The sequence below is a fragment of the Sprattus sprattus genome (assembly GCF_963457725.1).
Source record: "Sprattus sprattus genome assembly, contig: scaffold_140, whole genome shotgun sequence".
NCBI lineage: Eukaryota > Metazoa > Chordata > Actinopteri > Clupeiformes > Clupeidae > Sprattus > Sprattus sprattus.
Genome location: NW_027666835.1, coordinates 2,786 through 7,500, shown reverse-complemented (window position 1 = coordinate 7,500; position 4,715 = coordinate 2,786). Strand labels below are relative to the sequence as shown.

Below are 4,715 nucleotides of genomic sequence, written 5' to 3'. Positions count from 1 at the left end.
ACACACACCCTGCTGAAATGTGTCCCAGATTCGTCCTCGCTCTCTCCTCCTCTCGCTCAGCCATTTCCTCCAAACCCGCACAAACAAAGAGACAGGGAAAGAAGCCGTCTCCTAGCAACCGTTCCCGACTCCGCGCGGCTCTTCCCGTCCCCCGGCTCGGAGTGGGGGGATTATTTTCCCTCCTAAATTCTCCGGCTGAAGCCTGTTTCCCTGTGTGTGTGTGTGTGTGTGTGTGTGTGTGTGTGTGTGTGTGTGTGTGTGTGTGTGTGTGTGTATCCGTTGGCAAATATTATTTCTGTGTGAAGGCCGGCTGCTTGAACAGAGCCCCTTGTTCTGAGGGGAGTTCCTGTACGACCAGAACCCCCAGGGAACTCTTTTCTCCTTCCCTCTTCTCTCTCTTCTCTCCTCTTCTCTTCTCTCTCTTCTCTCCTCTTCTCTTCTCTCTTTTCCTCTCTCCTCTCCTTCACTCTCCTCTCTTCTCCTCTTCTCTCCTCTCCTCCCCTCTTCTTTCCTCTCCTCTCCTCTCCTCTTCTCTCCTCTCCTCTCCTTCCTTCTTCTCTCTCTTCTCTCCTCTTCTCTTCTCTCCTCTCTTTTCTCCTCTCTTTTCCTCTCTCCTCTCCTTCACTCTCCTCTCCTCTCTTTTCCTCTCCTCTCCTCTCCTCTTCTCTCCTCTCCTCTCTTCTCCTCTTATCTCCTCTCCTCTCCTCCTCTCATCTCCTCCCCTGTTCTTTCCTCTACTCTCCTCTCCTCTCTTCTCCTCTCCTCTCCTCTCCTCCCCTGTTATTTCCTCTCTCCTCTCCTCTCCTCTCTTCTCCTCTCCTCTCCTCCTCTTCTCTCCTCTCCTCTCCTCTCCTCTCTCCTCTCCTCTTCTCTCCACTCCTCTCTTCTCCTCTTCTCTCCTCTCCTCTCCTCTCCTCTCCCTCTCCTCTCCTCTCCTCTCCTCTCCTCTTCTCTCCTCTCCTCTCAATTTTCAATTTCAATTTCAAATGGCTTTATTGGCATGAATGTGCGATACATTGTTGCCAAAGCACTCAATACAACAATATTAACAGCAGATAACAGCAACATTAGTGATAATACTGATAACAACACACACACACACACACACACACACACACACACACACACACACACACACACACACACACACACACACACACACACACACACACACACACACACACACAGAGATCAGCATTAAGGGAAAGAAAAAAAAAGAAAAATAATAATAATGATAAAAGATAAAAGTAAATGAATAAATAAAACAAAACAAGGAAGTAAATACATAACCAGAAAATTATGTCTCGTGGCTGTCATGACAAGCTTTCACGTATTTAGCAGATACATATATTAAATCTGGGTGTTCACCCAATATATATTTAATTTTTTTATTTTTGTCGAGTTGATTAAAATTTGGGATTATATTTTCAAATTTTGGGAAGAAGATTGATCTAATTGGTTCAAATTTTTTACAATTTATAAGGAAATGTTCTTCATTTTCAACTTCTTGTGTGCAGTATTCGCACAACCTCTCCTCCTTAGGTCGCCATGTTTGTTTGTGGCGACCTTTTTCAATGGCCAATGTGTGATCACTGAGTCTGTACCTAGTGAGTGTTTTTCGGATCTGGGGGTTCTTTATGACATTTAGATAGTTAGCCACTTCATAGTTTCGCTCTAATGATTGGTATGTTTCTAATTTATGTTGTGTTTTTATCATATTTTTCCAATAATTTATGTATTTTTCTTTTTGTTGTGTCATGATTTCCTTAGGGTGTATTTTGTTGGGGTTAGAATTAAGGTTGAATACTAATTGGCTGAGGGCACTTTTTTCCAGATTCTGTTCTTGACACCAGAGGGCTTGATGATTGTATGATTTCGGGTCACTAGATTTTAAATGTTTATAAAATTTGACTGATCTTTTTTGGATTTTTAATAATAAGGGGAATTTACCTAATTCAGCTCTGGCTCCATTATTTGGTGTTGATCGGTGCGACTTCAGAATCATTTTGCACATTTGTGTGTTTAGTGTTTCGATTATATTGTTTTCCCAATTTTGAAAATCTTGATTTTTTAATGGTCCCCATATTTCACTACCATATAGAGCGATAGGTTCGATTATATTATTTATAATTTTTAGCCAAATTGGGATAGGTATGTCGTATGGTATTGTTTTTTTAATTGTATACAATATTTTCATTGCTTTATCTTTTAATTCATTTATAGCTAAATTGAAGTTTCCTGTTGAACTAATTTTATTCTCTCCTTCCTTCTTCTCTCTCTTCTCTCCTCTTCTCTTCTCTCCTCTCTTTTCTCCTCTCTTTTCCTCTCTCCTCTCCTTCACTCTCCTCTCCTCTCTTTTCCTCTCCTCTCCTCTCCTCTTCTCTCCTCTCCTCTCTTCTCCTCTTATCTCCTCTCCTCTCCTCTCCTCTCCTCTCCTCCTCTCATCTCCTCCCCTGTTCTTTCCTCTACTCTCCTCTCCTCTCTTCTCCTCTCCTCTCCTCTCCTCCCCTGTTATTTCCTCTCTCCTCTCCTCTCCTCTCTTCTCCTCTCCTCTCCTCTCCTCCCCTGTTCTTTCCTCTCCTCCTCTCCTCTCCTCTCTTCTCCTCTCCTCTCCTCCTCTTCTCTCCTCTCCTCTCCTCTCCTCTCTCCTCTCCTCTTCTCTCCACTCCTCTCTTCTCCTCTTCTCTCCTCTGCTCTCCTCTCCTCTCTCCACTCCTCTCTTCTCCTCTTCTCTCCTCTGCTCTCCTCTCCTTGACCCTGAAATATGTTTTATTGCTCTCCCTGTCTCGTGTTAAGATTGTGAGTGCAGATATTTGATTTTGAATGGTTTGCAAGAATTTGACTTAGAATATTTTTTCCTATGAATGTATTACACTTTTTTCTGACTTAATGGGTCTTCATGTCTCTCTCCCTCTCTGTCTCTCTCTCTCTCTCTCCCTCTCTGTCTCTCTCTCTCTCTCCCTCTCTGTCTCTCTCTCTATCTCTCTCCCTTCCTCTCTCTCTCTCCCTTCCTCCCTCTCTCTCTCCCTTCCTTCCTCTCTCTCTCCCTTCCTTCCTCTCTCTCTCTCCCTTCCTCCCTCTCTCTCTCTCCCTCTTTCAGGACTCGAGCCAGGTCATCCCCCTGATGGTTGAGAGCTGCATTCGCTTTATCAGTCGTCATGGTAAGGCCTCTTCTCCCTCCTTCTCTTTCTCTTTCTCCCCCTCTTTCTCTCCCTCTCCATCTTTCTCGTTCTCTTTCTACCCCTCTTTCTCTCCCTCTTCCTCTTTCTTTCCCTCCCTCTTTCTCTTTTTCTCCCTCTCCCTCTCTGCCCCAGTATCTCTCACCTATCTCCCTGTTTCTGCTTTGGGTTGTGTGTCTGTATTTGTGTGTCTTCTTGTGTGGGTGTGTGTGTGTATTGCTTTATGTGAGCATGATGATTGGTCTCTAAAAAGTGTGTGTGTGTGTGTGTGTGTGTGTGTGTGTGTGTGTGTGTGTGTGTGTGTGTGTGTGATCTGCAGGTCTGCATCATGAAGGCATCTTCAGAGTGTCTGGCTCCCAGGTAGAGGTGAACGACATCAAGAATGCCTTTGAAAGAGGTTAGTCACAACTGCTACACACACTTTCACACACACTTTATTTACACAAGTGGCAAATCCCCCTTAAGGCCACAGTGAGAAGGGGGCGGGATTTCACCTTCCCACAGATGTACATAGACGTCCAGAAACAATGTCTGTGTTGAAGATAATGTGTTTATTATAAAGGTTTTGTAATCAGCCTAAAAAGCTTGTTGAAGGCTAGAGTGGTTCTCTCAAAACAAAAACTAAAAGAAAAAAAAGATCTTCAAGTTTTGTTGATCTTGTTTTCCTTTGTTGATTGATAGTAAGAAGCTGAAAAATTGCATCCAGAAAGACTTTAGGCAGCTCTGTTGGTCGCAATGTTTAAAAAAAATCTCGGGTAGGGTAGGAGCAACGAGAAAAAAACTAAGTAAGGGATAATGTATAGAACGCAGGTCATTGTCGGGAAAATAAGCCCCGACAGGGCGAACAGCACCCCGACGCGAAAGATCCTTCGTAGAGGTCAGACCCAGTCCTAGAGGTCATCAGTAGACGTCAATCACTCACACACACACACACACACAAGGGAGCTACTTCAGGGACTGAAGCTGTAAGGCATGTGTGTACATGACTAGAGGTCAGACCCAGTCCTAGAGGTCATCTGTAGAGGTCATACGCAGTCCAAACGCAGTCCTAGAGTTGACCTGTGCTCTCCACTGCCCCCTGCAGGCGAGGACCCTCTGGCTGGGGACCAGAATGACCACGACATGGACTCCATCGCTGGCGTGCTCAAGCTGTACTTCAGGGGGCTCGACCACGCCCTCTTCCCAAAGGAAGTCTTCCATGAGCTCATTTCCTGCGTCTGTAAGTCTTCATCCGCACACAATTAACACCACACAGACGATTAACACCGCACACACGATTAACACCACACACACAAACGATTATCACCACACACACACGATTATCACCACACACACACGATTATCACCACACACACACACATGTTTAACACAGCACACACACGATTATTACCACACACACACGGTTATCACCACACAGACGATTAACACAGCACACACACATTTATCAACGCACACACACAGTTATCACAGCACACACACATTTATCACCGCACACACACAGTTATCACAGCACACACACATTTATCACCGCACACA

General features: G+C 44.6%; 1 pseudogene across 1 annotated transcript in view; it reads left to right on the top strand.

The window, feature by feature from the left end:
* LOC308382535 (SLIT-ROBO Rho GTPase-activating protein 2-like) overlaps positions 1 to 4,424 on the top strand; it is a 24,757-nt pseudogene extending 20,333 nt beyond the window's left edge. The window contains exons 7-9 of the transcript in view: positions 3,101 to 3,161; positions 3,499 to 3,576; positions 4,264 to 4,424. The product of the transcript in view is annotated as an SLIT-ROBO Rho GTPase-activating protein 2-like (transcript). The remainder of the gene's footprint in view (positions 1 to 3,100; positions 3,162 to 3,498; positions 3,577 to 4,263) is intronic.
* The last annotated feature ends 291 nt before the right edge of the window (positions 4,425 to 4,715 follow it).